General features: G+C 43.8%; 1 long non-coding RNA gene across 1 annotated transcript in view; it reads left to right on the top strand.

Annotated features, from left to right (window-relative positions):
- LOC133249962 (uncharacterized) overlaps positions 1-6663 on the top strand; it is a 29338-nt gene extending 22675 nt beyond the window's left edge. The window contains exons 3-5 of the long non-coding RNA XR_009737185.1: positions 4482-4607; positions 5306-5452; positions 6480-6663. This is a non-coding gene — a long non-coding RNA (uncharacterized LOC133249962). The remainder of the gene's footprint in view (positions 1-4481; positions 4608-5305; positions 5453-6479) is intronic.
- The last annotated feature ends 2247 nt before the right edge of the window (positions 6664-8910 follow it).

Below are 8910 nucleotides of genomic sequence, written 5' to 3' on the forward strand. Positions count from 1 at the left end.
ATGACTCATTTTATCTTTTCTTGGTTATCAACTACACTTCTTTTAACTTTCTGTCAGTGCTTGCAATTTACCTTTACAACCAATCCAAGTCCACTTCTGAATAACAATGTTTCACTTCACAGATAACACAAGTGCCTTATAATAACAAAACAGTCCTAATCCCTATCTCCCATCCCTTGCATCTTTGCTGTTACTAATTTTATTTATACATAAACTGTAAACATCAAACACATTGCTATGATTTTGAAAGAAGTATCTATTAACTCAGTTAACAATAAGAAAAATAGAAGTTTTAATTTTACCTTCACTTATTCCTTCTCTAATGCATTTACAACTTTCACATAGATCCAAGTTTCTGACCAATATCATTATACTTATGTCAAGAGCCTTTAACATTCCTTGTGAGACAGGTCTATTGGTGACAAGTTCCCTCATCTTTTGTTTGAGAAAAGCTTTCTCTATTACTTTTGAAGGAGAGTTTTGCAGGATACAGAATTTCTAGATTGATGGTTTTTTTTTTTTTCCTCTCAACACCTTTAATGTTTACTCTCCTGCTTGCATGGTTTCTGAGGACTTGTGCCTGACTCTCGTCTCCCCTATACAGAAGGGCCTTTTCTGGCCCCTTCCCAGGCTTCACCTCGGGCGTCTGTGGCCTCTGTGACTCTCCGTGGTGTGGCTCAATCGGTGCTCCTCCTGCTTGGTGTTCTCTGCGCTTCCCAGCTCTGCCGCTCGGTGTCTGATGCTGACTCGAAATTCTGCTATTATTATTTGTTCTGTTACTTTCTCTCTTCACCTTCTGGTACTCCCAACGCATGTATGTTACATCTTTAATGGTCATCCTGTGGTCCCTGGATATTGTTCCTTTTTACTTCCAATCTTTTTCTGCTTTGCAGCTTTAAACCTTTCTGTGGACGTATCCTCAAGCTCAAGAGTCTCTCCTCAGCCCTGTCCAGTCCACCGAGCCCATCAAAGGCACTCTTCGTTTCTGTTAGTGTTTTTCATTTCTGGCACTTCTTTTTTATTCTTTCATAGAATTTCAATCTTTCTCCTCACATTTGTTCTTGCATATTGTCTACTTTTTCCATTAGAGACCACAGAATATTAATCACAGATTTTCTAAATTCCTGACATGATCATTCCAATATCTCTGCCATATCTGACCTAGTTTTGAGACTTGTTCTGTCTCTTCAAACTATGTCTTTCACCTTTTTCATATGCCTTGCTATTTTTCTGTTGTTGTTGGAAGCTAGACATGACATGCTGGGTAAAGGAACCCAGTGCTGGTCCTTTTGCTCTGTACATTGTGACTGTCTGCATTTGTATGTGTCTCCAATTTTGAGGGAAGTAGCCTGCCCTGGGACCTCAATTCTCTGACAGATCTAAGAACTGACTTTCTTTTCATGCAGCTTTTTACTTGTTAAGACAGACTAACAACTTCCAAGCTCCTCATGTACCAGACTGGAAGTCCTATGCTGTTTTTAAAATATCAAACATTACAGAAATGTACTAAGCAGAAAAGTCAATGTCCCCAACAAACACTTGCCTAATAGCTTGGAATCTTTAGAATATTTGGAACCTTTAGAATCTTCTTCTAAGCACATGTACTTTTACAAATAATAGGTTTCACAAAAATAGGACCCTATACGGCCTACCCCTAATATCGTGGACACCTTTAGTACAGATACAGTTGTTGTAACAGTCTCTCTTACTAGCAATTTTTCATTTGTCTTCACCTAAACTTAATCAGGATTTGAAATAGCTCAACTGGAATTCCATCACCTCCACTAGCTTTGTTCGTAGCGATGCTTCTTAAGGCCCACTTGACTTCACATTCCAGGATGTCTGGCTCTAGGTCAGTGATCACACCATCGTGATTATGTGGGTTGTGAAGATCTTTTTGGTACAGTTCTTCTGTGTATTCTTGCCACCTCTTCTTAATATCTTCTGCTTCTGTTAGGTCCCTACCATTTCTGTCCTTTATCTAGCCCATCTTTGCATGAAATGTTCCCTTGGTATCTCTAATTTTCTTGAAGAGATCTCTAGTCTTTCCCATTCTGTTGTTTTCCTCTATTTATTTGCATTGATTGCTGAGGAAGGCTTTCTTATCTCTTCTTGCTATTCTTTGGAACTCTGCATTCAGATGCTTATATCTTTCCTTTTCTCCTTTGCTTTTCACTTCTCTTCTTTTCACAGCTATTTGTAAGGCCTCCTCAGACAGCCATTTTGCTTTTTTGCATTTCTTTTCCATGGGGATGGTCTTGATCCCTGTCTCCTGTACAATGTCACGAACCTCCGTCCATAGTTCATCAGGCACTGTATCTATCAGATCTAGCCCCTTAAATCTATTTCTCACTTCCACTGTATAATCATAAGGGATTTGATTTAGGTCATACCTGAATGGTCTAGTGGTTTTCCCTACTTTGTTCAATTTAAGTCTGAATTTGGCAATAAGGAGTTCATGATCTGAGCCACAGTCAGCTCCTGGTCTTGTTTTTGCTGACTGTATAGAGCTTCTCCATCTTTGGCTGCAAAGAATATAATCAATCTGATTTCGGTGTTGACCATCTGGTGATGTCCACGTGTAGAGTCTTCTCTTGTGTTGTTGGAAGAGGGTGTTTGCTATGACCAGTGCATTTTCTTGGCAAAACTCTATTAGTCTTTGCCCTGTTCATTCCATATTCCAAGGCCAAATTTGCCTGTTACTCCAGATGTTTCCTGACTTCCTACTTTTGCATTCCAGTCCCCTATAATAAAAAGGACATCTTTTTTGGGTGTTAGTTCTAAAAGGTCTTGTAGGTCTTCATAGAACTGTTCAACTTCAGCTTCTTCAGCATTACTGGTTGGGGCACAGACTTGGATTACTATGATATTGAATTGTTTGCCTTGGAAATGAACAGAGATCATTCTGTCATTTTTAAGATTGCATCCAAGTACTACATTTTGGACTCTCTTGTTGACAATGATGGCTACTCCATTTCTTCTAAGGGATTCCTGCCTGCAGTAGTAGAAACCTATATGCAGGTCAGGTAGCAACAGTTAGAACTGGACATGGAACAAAAGACTGGTTCCACATAGGAAAAGGAGTACATCAAGGCTGTATATTGTCACCCTGCTTACTTAACTTCTATGCAGAGTACATCATGAGAAACGCTGGGCTGGAAGAAGCACAAGCTGGAATCAAGATTGCTAGGAGAAATATTAATAACCTCAGATATGCAGATGACATCACCTTTATGGCAGAAAGTGAAGAGGAACTAAAAAGCCTCTTGATGAAAGTGAAAGTGGAGAGCGAAAAAGTTGGCTTAAAGCTCAACATTCAGAAAACGAAGATCATGGCATCCAGTCCCATCACTTCATGGGAAATAGATGGGCAAACAGTGGAATCAGTATCAGACTTCATTTTTTTGGGCTCCAAAATCACTGCAGATGGTGATTGCGGCCATGAAATTAAAAGACGCTTACTCCTTGGAAGAAAAGTTATGACCAACCTAGATAACATATTGAAAAGCAGAGACATTACTTTGCCAACAAAGATCCGTCTAGTCAAGGCTATGTTTTTTTCCAGTGGTCATGTATGGATGTGAGAATTGGACTGTGAAGAAAGCTGAGCGCCAAAGAATTGATGCTTTTGAACTGTGGTGTTGGAGAAGACTCTTGAGAATCCCTTGGACTGCAAGGAGATACAACCAGTCCATTCTAAAGGAGATCAGCCCTGGGATTTCTTTGGAAGGAATGATGCTGAAGCTGAAACTCCAGTACTTTGGCCACCTCATGCAAAGAGTTGACTCATTGGAAAAGACTCTGATGCTGGGAGGGATTGGGGGCAGGAGGAGAAGGGGACGACAGAGGATGAGATGGCTGGATGGCATCACTGACTCGATGGACGTGAGTCTGAGTGAACTCCGGGAGTTGGTGATGGACAGGGAGGCCTGGTGTGCTGCGATTCATGGGGTCGCAAAGAGTCGGACATGACTGAGTGACTGAACTGATCTGAAACTTAATGAGTCCCTACTGAAATCCATTAGTTATTTCAGAAATGCAAACTAAAATAAATACCATTACACTGAATAGCTTTTACATATAACTTTGTCTACTTGAGCATTTCCATAGGATAAACTTCTATAGGTAGCTCTGCTGGGTCAATGGTTAGATACACTTTAACTTTTCATATGTACTACCAAACCATTCTCTGAAATGGCTGTTAAATGTACATTCTCAAAACAGTGTTCAGAGGTAGCATTTCTCAATACTATCCCCACCCCAGATGCTTTTAAGTCTTTGCCAATCTGATAACAAGGAATATCTAACTGTGGTTTGTACTTCATTGATTGGGAGGAAGACTGAATATTTTTCATGTTATCGGTAATTTGATTTCTTCTTTAAGAATGGCACAGATTTCACTAGATTACATAGGGATGGTTTATTTTTTTAATGGAGTATAGAGAATAATGAACTTACACTATGGAAATCCTTAATCCTAGGTATTACTGTCAAAGTTATACGGCCCACAAGGAACATTCTATTTCACTTCACATTCACCTGGTGAACACATCATTTGCTTACAATCTAATTCTACAAGGCTTGTGTCATTTGGAGGGAGTAAGCTGGTAAGTAAATGCCCCCATGTCCTTGCAAATGAACAGCGTCAGCATTACTCGGGCGTGACAATGATATGCAGAACCATTATGCCCAGGCCACATTAAAGTCCTGCACCCAGATCTCAGCACAGCAACTAAAGAGGGAGCTGGAGAGCTTGGAAGGGGTTCAAAGCAGAGCCACGAAGTTGATTAAAGGGCTTGAAAAATGAGAACTGGGAGGGAAGGTTGAGAGAACTGTGATTATTCAGGCTTGAAAACAATTGAAGGCTGAAGGGTGAATTAATAATGGAATTCCAATAAATGGAACTCTTACACGGTAGATGGTGATTGGATATTTTCTAAAGGTTCTGAGGCATCAGAAATTTAGTTATATGCAGAGCACCTTTTCCTGAGAGTAATCAAACTGTCTCAGGGCCAAAGGCATGTGCCCGGAAATCTAGAGGACGTAGCTCAGGAAGCTGCAGTTGCTCTTTCAGGGCAGCAGGTGCCATTTAATGCATTCTTGTGACAATGAAAGACTCCCGAGTATAACCTGGAATGGAGCGGCGGGGAGGCAATAAGAGAACGAAGGAGTGTTTACTCTCAGAAAGGCGGCGGGGGCTGGGGGGTGGAGAAAAAGGAAGGCCTGGTAGGACACAATGAGGGCAAAGTAAGGAAAACGAGCGGCTACAGGAAAACATGTTTCTTCCCTTTTACTGTTTGTACAGCGGATCCACTTAGATATTCGAGTCGGAGAACATGACCTTGATGCAGCCATTACTCAAGCAAAGGACAAAGTTAATGAAGTTAGCTTCAAGCTTGAACATCTAATCGAGCAAATTGAGCAAATAGTCAAAGAACAGAACTATCAAAGGGTCAGTCTGCCTAATCAGCTTACAATCCCTCTTCCTGCCAGGAACATGATTCTTGACTAAGCCCCCGAACCAGGGAAAGAGTAAGCTGCCTGTTTCCTGGGTTTATCCAGGGCTGTGTGGATGTGCAGGGCTGGTGGGTGTGCTCTTCCGCCGTCTGCTGGCCTGTGAGCTCCTCTAGGAAAGGGACTGCGGCTCGCTTGCCTCAGGGCTGTGAGCTCACAGATGAATATATAAGGGCTTCCAACACACCCCGGAGAAGGCGATGGCACCCCACTCCAGTACTCTTGCCTGGAAAATCCCATGGATGGAGGAGCCTGGTAGGCTGCAGTCCGTGGGGTCGCTAAGCCTCGGACACAACTGAGCGACTTCCCTTTCACTTTTCACTGTCCTGCACTGGAGAAGGAAATGGCAACTCACTCCAGTGTTCTTGCCTGGAGAATCCCAGGGACAGGGGAGCCTGGTGGGCTGCCGTCTATGGGATCGCACAGTCGGACACGACTAAAGCGACTTAGCAGTCCAACACACCCTGTGCATCTGCAGTCGAGGGTGCCCACTTTCTACAGCATTATTTTGTTCCTGTGACGTTATGTGTTTCCCAGGTCACTGTGTTCAGCGGACCCTGGTTGGATGTGGGCCTGAATCTGCCCCCACTCACTAACCTTCTGTTGTCTCTAAGCTTCAGCTTCCTTATCTGGAAAATAAAATGAGCCCAGTGCCCAGCTTAAAGTAAAGTAAGAACTGGAATGATAAAAAAAAAGTATCAATTAGGTAACATACACTTTGATGCTAACAAATAAAACATATGAAGTAACAGATCAAATACTTGATATTTTACACCAAAATATGACGCCTCCTCCTTATCTTTGGCTAAAAACACACCTTAACTTAGAAAAATCAGACACTGCTCTTTGGCATAAGATATTACCTGAGTGACATTAAGTACCTTGAATGTATACAGCACCTTCCCCTCAAATTCATGCATGAAGCACCTTAAGAAACCTAACCTGCATATTTCTCTTCTATATAGGACCGTGAAGAAAAATTTCGAATGACCAGTGAAGATACAAACAGCAACGTCTTATGGTGGGCATTTACACAAACATTAATCTTTATCTCAGTTGGAATTTTCCAAATGAAGTCCCTTAAAGACTTCTTCATAGCTAAGAAACTTGTATAAAAATAAAAAAATAAAAGCAAATAATTACCTTCTACCTTGCATAATGTTTGAGTTAATAAAATATATTCGTAAGTGTCATTATTTTCTGATTTCAAAGACATCTAAGGTTGGAACTGATGTTATAGCATTGTAACACTGATAAAATGTCCAACAGTCACGTATGAATATGAGAGCTGGCCTACAAAGAAGGCTGAGCGCCGAAGAATTGATGCTTTCAAACTGTGGTGTTGGAGAAGACTCTTGAGAGTCCCTTGGACTGCAAGGAGATCAAACCAGTCAATCCTAAAGGAAATCAACCCTGAATATTCAGTGGAAAGACTTACGCTGAAGCTCCACTACTTTGGCCACCTGAAGCGAAGAGCCGACTCACTGGAAGCCTCTGATGCTGGAAAAGATTGAAGGCAGGAGAAGGAGACAACAGTGGATGAGATGGTTGGATGGCATCACCGACTCAATGGACATGAGTTTGCGCAAGCTCTGGGTGTTGGTGAAGGTCAGGGAAGCCTGGTGTGCTGCAGTCCATGGGGTCACAGAGTCCAGTCATGACTGACAGACTGAACAACAACAGTGAAAATGTCATTTTAACGATTCAGCTTCTGAGTTTGACAGAATAAACACATGACCCTGTTTTTAAATTTGGACTAGATCAGCCCTGTCCAATAGAAATAAAATGTGAACCATATACGTAAATTTAAAGTTTTCTGGTTGCCACATTAAACAAGGTTTTTTAAAGAGTAAAATTAACCCTAGTGACATATACTTACCCAATACATCAAATACATTACCATTTTAACATGTAATCAATACAAAATGACGAATGAGATAGTTTACTTTTCTTTCTTGATAAGAAGTCTTGGAAACTCAGGTGTATTTTGCAATCAAAGCACATCTGAACTTGGACCCAGTCCCATTTCAAGGTCCAATGGCCACAGGACGCTCCCAGCTGCAGCCTGGGACAGAGGGGTACATATTTTCCCTAAACCACTCCAGTCAGAGTCATCCTGAATCTCTGAGTCTTCCTGTTTCCCTGAAAGAAGGCCACTTTTCTCCTTTTGCACAGAGACTTCCTCTGAACTAAGTTTGTTCCGCAGGTCCCACCTGACCCCCCTCCACCTGGATCAGGGTGATGGAAACGGCTCTTCCATGGAGAGCATGGGGTATTCCATGAGGTGTGAAATAATATGAAGGTAGCTTCCCTTCATTTTCTCTAATTTTCTTTTTCGTTTGGACTGCACAGCATGTGGAATCTTGGTTCCCCAACTGGGCATGGAACCCACATCACCTGCACTGGAAGCCCAGAGTCTCAACCACTAGATGCTCAGGGAAGTCCTTCTCTAAATTCTAAATTAATTACAAGTTCCTTGCTAAGTCACTTCAGTCGTGTCCGACTCTGTGCGACCCCATAGACGGCAGCCCATCAGGCTCCCCTGTCCCTGGGATTCTCCAGGCAAGAACACTGGAGTGGGTTGCCATTTCCTTCTCCAATGCATCTAAGTGAAAAGTGAAAGTGAAGTCGCTCAGTCATGTCTGACTCTTAGCAACCCCATGGACGGCAGCCTACCAGGCTCCTCCGTCCCTGGGATTTTCCAGGCAAGAGTGGGGTGCCATTGCCTTCTCCTACAAGTTCCTTAGAAGCTACAAAAAATAGAACAGTCCTTTCCATCAGCTCTCCTATCTCTTTGTAAATGGGAAACAATCTTTTTTAGGTCAAGACTTTCCATATGCCCATGCCAGAGGCAAGCAAGGCCCTGGCCCCGCCTGGCCCATCTTCACCATGTGACCAGGTCAGCTGGTCCTGGGCCCCAGTGACACCCTACCCTGATCCACCAAGCCCTCCTGTCACCCTGTCCTGGCCCACTGATCTTTTAGAACCCCACCCCAGGGTTCCCGGCCCCTCACCTCCTGTTCCTCTGACCCCACTGGTCCCTCATGGCCCAGGGCCTCTCCTCTCCCACCTCCAGTCTGCAGCCTCAAGGCCCCTCACCCTTCCCCACCACCACCACCACAGAACAAGGGCCTCGTGACCGGTCAGCTCAGCGCAGCGCGCTCAAGGCCGGCACACGTCCCGCCTCCCTGTGGCCACCTCCACCCTTCGCCCGGGCACTGCCTCCTGTGAGGCCGCGGCCCCCGGGAGGGCCCCTGAGACTCGGCAGCCTCGGCACCCACCTCGGCGCCGCCGGGGGGCCCACACGGGTCCGGGAGTACCACGCGCCGCAGCGCTGGAGTGAGTGCGGCCGAGACAACCCGCAGACGGAAAGTGGAATCCTCACCCCGTCCCCTC

Source organism: Bos javanicus, chromosome 6 (genome assembly GCF_032452875.1).
Source record: "Bos javanicus breed banteng chromosome 6, ARS-OSU_banteng_1.0, whole genome shotgun sequence".
Lineage (NCBI taxonomy): Eukaryota > Metazoa > Chordata > Mammalia > Artiodactyla > Bovidae > Bos > Bos javanicus.